Raw genomic sequence first — 5,362 nt, forward strand, 5'->3', positions numbered from 1 at the left:
GATCCCATATTTAAAAAACAATGTGGTGGCATACATCTGCCCTGGCACTCCTATTATAGAATGGGGGTGGGGGGTGGGCAGAAATAGGAGAATCTCTTGGAAGTTCATTGGCCAGCTAGCCTGGAATATGCAATACAACAAAAACAAGAGAAACCTTGCCTCAACAAGATGGAAGGAGAGACCTGACTCCCAAAAGTTGTCCTCTGACTTCCATACATATGTCTAGCATTCATATATATGCATGCATACACAGACACACACACACACACACACACACACACATATAAATAAGAATAAGAATTTGAAAGCTTTAAATTCAGAAATACACAGCATTACCTCTGGGGTAGATTTTCTTCCACAGCATAGGAAGTTTCTCATGTTCTTGTATTAATACAGGTCATTTAATTCTACTCAGAGTGCACTTACTCACATAGCATCCCTCACACACATCCCAACCCCATTATGACTTTCGAAAACTGAGAGGCCTTGCCATGAGGGTCACCACATGGAGGCTTCTCTGTATATTATTGGACACCATGGCTGCTTTTTCCTTTTGGTATCAATATCTCCCCATCTCTGTCTCCTTGTTTAAAACTCTTCTACATCCCTGAAACACTAAGTTCTTCAGGACTTGGCCTGAATAGGAGGCAACAATATTGACCTCCTAATGAGACCAGAAACAGGGGTTTCCGGTCCCAGAAGATATTTAATTTTTTTTGTTTGTTTAAAAAAAGAAAAAAGACATGTTCTCACTGTGTAGGCAAGGTTGGCTTGAATATAGCACTGTGGACCAGACTGGCCTTGAACTCACAGAGATCTGCCTCTGCTTCCTAAGAGCTAGAAGTAAAAGCATGCATAACCTTGCCTAGCTTATATTTGCTTTTAAAAACTTGCTATGCTATATTAGATAAAGAAATTCTGCCTGGAAAAAGGAGGCACCAATCTAAAGTTCTATAGCTAGGAAATGGCCAAGTTAGATTGCAGAGGTGCTTGATCTAACCTGATATTTCTTACTCACAGTCATCAGATACCATTATTGGAATAACTTTAGAATACATTAAATGGGAGGGATTTGTGGGGGTGGGACTAAAAGGAGAGAAGGAAGGGGGACTGTGATCAGGATGTAAAGTAAATAATAATAAAAAAAGAATACATTATACATTCCCCAGGCCCACACTGGCCGACAGAATGATCAAATATACACAGCATCTGTATACTTTAAATATTCCTAGAAGCTTCTAGAACTTCTGTATGGAATTTCAAGAACCTCATAATATTGAATGTTGCAGACAGGCTCTGTCTCTTCTCCACTGACCTGTCTTCTATTGTTCATATTTGCCATGGCACAGATTATTCACTGAGTGGTGTAAACAACAGAAATTCATTTCTCAAACTTCTGGAGCATGAAAATCCTGTGGTGGTGATGATGATGACAAAGTCACTTTGGTTTCTGGTGAAATATTCTTCCTAGCTTGTGGGTAACTGCCATCTCAGCAATGTCCGGGTGTGACTTTCCTTGATATATGTAAATGAAGAAATTTTTTTCTGACATCTTTTCTTTAAAATGACACTAGTCCTATTGTGTCAGGATGTCACCCCTTCTTCCTCAGTTAATCTTTATTACTTCCTTGAAGTTCCATCTTCAAATACAATCCTTCTGGATTACATCTTCAACATGAATGTTGAAAAACATTCAGTTTATAATACTATTGTTCCATTGAAGTGTTACTTTCACCACTAGTTCTAACCAATGATGTCTGGCAAATATGATCAGATGTCACCCTATGGCTATGTCAGATTATATAAAACTATTGTGATACTATATAATCATAATATATGTTACCATATTCTATTGCATCTTGCTAGCATATTCTAAAGGTTTTCTTTGATGGTTTATTAAAGAAAGTTGTCATGTTAGAAAAGAAATGAGTGACCTCAAGGAGCTCACAGTGCCTTCCAACCAAAGGATATCAAGAAGCTGGAGCTCTTTCATACAGCAACAGGGAAATAAATTCTGCCAATAGCATGACTGAACATGAAAGTAGATTCCCCCCCCCCCATGAATGTAGATCCTTCCCATTTGTCTTAGTCTATTTCTTTTCTTTTTAAAATAAATATGAATTTATTACAAGTTACTAAGCTGCAAGTCACATTACATTGTTCTGTTAACTACAGAAATGTAGAAAGGACAAACAGAGCAAGTTCTCCATGTCTAGCATTTCACTGTACTGTTCAAAAGCATCCGTGCATCAATCAAGCCAAAACAAAAGGTTACGGGAAGATCCAACACATTCAGGTCAGTAGAAACAAATCAAAACATTTCCCCCTTCACAAACTTGTAACGAAAAAAAACACCCATCCCCTCCCAACACCCCCCCTACCATTTTGCAAACAAAACAGAACAGAGCAAAATTAAGTTTAGACTTCAACACTTGAGGCTGTTTAGAAAGAAGATGCTTTTTACCATTTTATAGTATCAATGTTTTTTTGGTTTTTGGTTTTTGGTTTTTTTAGGCAGCAACACTGGCCTTGGCAAAACAAAAACGACAAAATCTCTTTTCTTTTGTGTGTTTTTCCTTTCAGAGTGCATAACATTTACAAAAATACACACCAGCAGCAGTCATTGCTAAGGGCTATTAATTCTGTACCTAGGCAAACATTCTGCCACCAAATAAATGCTAACGAATATGGTGCGAAAGACCCAATCAATAGTATACTGCTTAACACAAACCAGCTTATCCTTCAAATGAAGAAGTTGCATACCTGTTTCAAAATACATACGACGAAAATAATGTCTATACATAAGACTAACTTTTTGCAGTTATTTTCACAATTCTACATCTTGGTGGATAGGGGAGGTGGAGGAAGGGCCCTCTAGATTGAAGAGGAGGTGGTCTAGGGCAAAGGAGGTCGCTGCCCTGCGGTTCAAGGGTCTCTCTCTTTTTTCAACTTTAACATCCCCAGCTAAGATAGTTGCGATTTCGCCCTGCACGAAGGCCCAAAGTACATTAGACCCGACTAGGGGGCATTTCTCTCCGCTGGGGCAATACACCTCACCTGTCGCCCCCTGGGCCTTGATACTCTCTCTAGAACAAGGGAAACAAAATTTGTGGCTAGGAACGGAAGGACACTGAACGAAATGCGTGTCCTCCAAACGTTCGTGGCAAATGGTACAGCAGAGGGGTCCGCTGTTGGCCATTGGGGAATCCGGAATGTTTTGGGGGTGTACTTGGTCCATGCCCGGGTGGGGGCTAGGCAGCGGGGGTGCCACCTGTAAACTCAGGTCCCCATTGCGTGATGCCAGGCGACGCGGCCCCGGCAAGGAGGCGGGAGACACCGGACTGCTGCTGTTTCTCCTAGCAGATGCAGTGGTCGAGTGCACTGAACTGCCGTCCTTGGGCGAATGAGCTGTGCCCAAACTGTTCACTACCGACATGAGGGCAGCCATGGGGGACGGACCGTTCTGAGGGGCTGACTCCGTCGGGGTGGTCTGATTGGAATGAGGTCCCAGAGGTGGAGGGTGCGGAGGCGGTCCCCCTGCTGCGTGTCCGGGCGCCACAAAGTCCCACCGCGGACATCGTGAGCTTCAGCGCCTCGCTCTGGTTTGCCATCCACTGCTGCCTCTGCTGCTCCTCACGAGCTTCAGTGCGCTTTCAGCTGAGTCTGGAGGCTCCGGGGATGCCTTCCTTTTGCGCAGGCTGGACGCTGCACCCCGGCCGTGGTCGCCGCGGGTGTCAAGGCTCCGGTTCCTGGAGGTGCGCTGGGGGCGCTGTTGAAACTCACCAGCGCTGTGGGTAGCATGGGACAGCTGGCATCTAGGTAGGGCTGGGGCAGCATGTCCGCGCTGGGCATGCCCTCCTAGTCTATTTCTTAATGCTATAACAAAATACCCGACACTAGGTAACCTATAAGGAAAAGAAGTAGATTCCTTTCCGTTCTGGAGGCTGTGAAGTCCAAGAGCAGAGTGCCATATTGGGAAAGATTTGTTGTCATAATATGACAGAGGGTGTTAGAGTGTTAGATAGTGGACTGTCTCAGCTCATAAAACCACTAATTCCACCATAGGGTTCTCACCTTTGTAACCTCATATACTTTTAATTATCTTACAAAGACATGATCTCTAAATAGCTTATAGATTAAGTTTCCAGTGTGTGAAGTTTTGGGGAATACATGGAAACTGACTTAGTCACTATTCTATTGCTGTGAAGAGATACTATGACCACACAACTCTTATAAAGGAAAGCATATAATTGGGGCTGGCATACAGTTTCAGAAGTTTTTTATCAATTATCATCACGGAGGGAAGCATGGTGGCATGCAGGTAGACATGGTGCTAGAGAGGAGCTAAGAGTTCTACATGCATATCTACAGGCAGCAGGAAGAGAGAGACATTAGGCCTGGCTTGTACTTTTAAAGCTACAAAGCCCACCTTCAGTGACACACTTCCTCCAACAAGGCCTACTAATTTTTTCTACTTCCTAATTTTTCTCAAGTAGTGCCATTCCCTGATGACTAAGCATTCAAATATCTGAGCTTCTTTGGACCATTTCTTATTCAAACCACCACATTCTACTCTCTAGTCCCCATAAGCTTATACCCATATTACAATGCAAAAAAACATTTAGTCCAACTTCAAAAGTCCCTATAGTCTTCACAATTTCAAGACAACTTCAAAATCCAAAGTTCAAAGTCTCTTCTGAGAGTCAAGGTATTCTCTTCAGTCCCTGTAAAATCAAATAGATCACATACTTTCAACATACAATGGCACAGGATATACATTCTCATTCCAAAAGGGAGGAAACAGAGCATACTGAGGAAATACCAGACCAAAGTAAGATTGAAAAACAGCTGGGGAAACTCTAAATGCTGAATCTCCATGTCTGATGTCAAAGCACTCTTCAGATCTCTAACTCCTTTCAGCTTTGTTAACTGCAACACACACTTTTCTCTCTCTCTTAGGGTTGTTTCCACACTCAGTCTACAGTTCTCCTTGGCAACTATCCCACAGCTCAACCATTTCCAACACCTTTGGGTCTCCATTGAAATCAGACTTCATGTTCACAGTTTCACACAATGGCCTCTCTAGGCCACCATATTGGGACACACCTGACACACACCTGGCCTCAGTGATTTTCCTTAGCCACAGAGAAAGATTTCACTGTTCTCTTTTTGATTCCTTAACTCTAAAGCCAGAACCACATGGCCAAAGCTACCAAGTTTTCCTGCTTGCTGGGGCTAGAACTTGGCCCCCTCATTCTAATACATTTTTATCAGCTTTCTGGTTTTGATGGTCTTCTTCACTGCTTAAGCTTTTCCTTAATTCTTTTTCTAAAATTGGAAGATTAGCTGGGTGGAGTATTGT

The 5,362-nt window shown here is 42.6% G+C and overlaps 1 pseudogene; it reads right to left on the reverse strand.

Annotated features, from left to right (window-relative positions):
- Nucleotides 1-2,827: 2,827 nt before the first annotated feature.
- LOC110306239 (putative E3 ubiquitin-protein ligase IRF2BPL) lies at nucleotides 2,828-5,056 on the reverse strand (annotated as a pseudogene).
- Between the last annotated feature and the right edge of the window lie 306 nt (nucleotides 5,057-5,362).

The sequence above is a fragment of the Mus caroli genome, unplaced genomic scaffold, assembly GCF_978045245.1.
Source record: "Mus caroli unplaced genomic scaffold, Mus_caroli_1 scaffold_13, whole genome shotgun sequence".
NCBI lineage: Eukaryota > Metazoa > Chordata > Mammalia > Rodentia > Muridae > Mus > Mus caroli.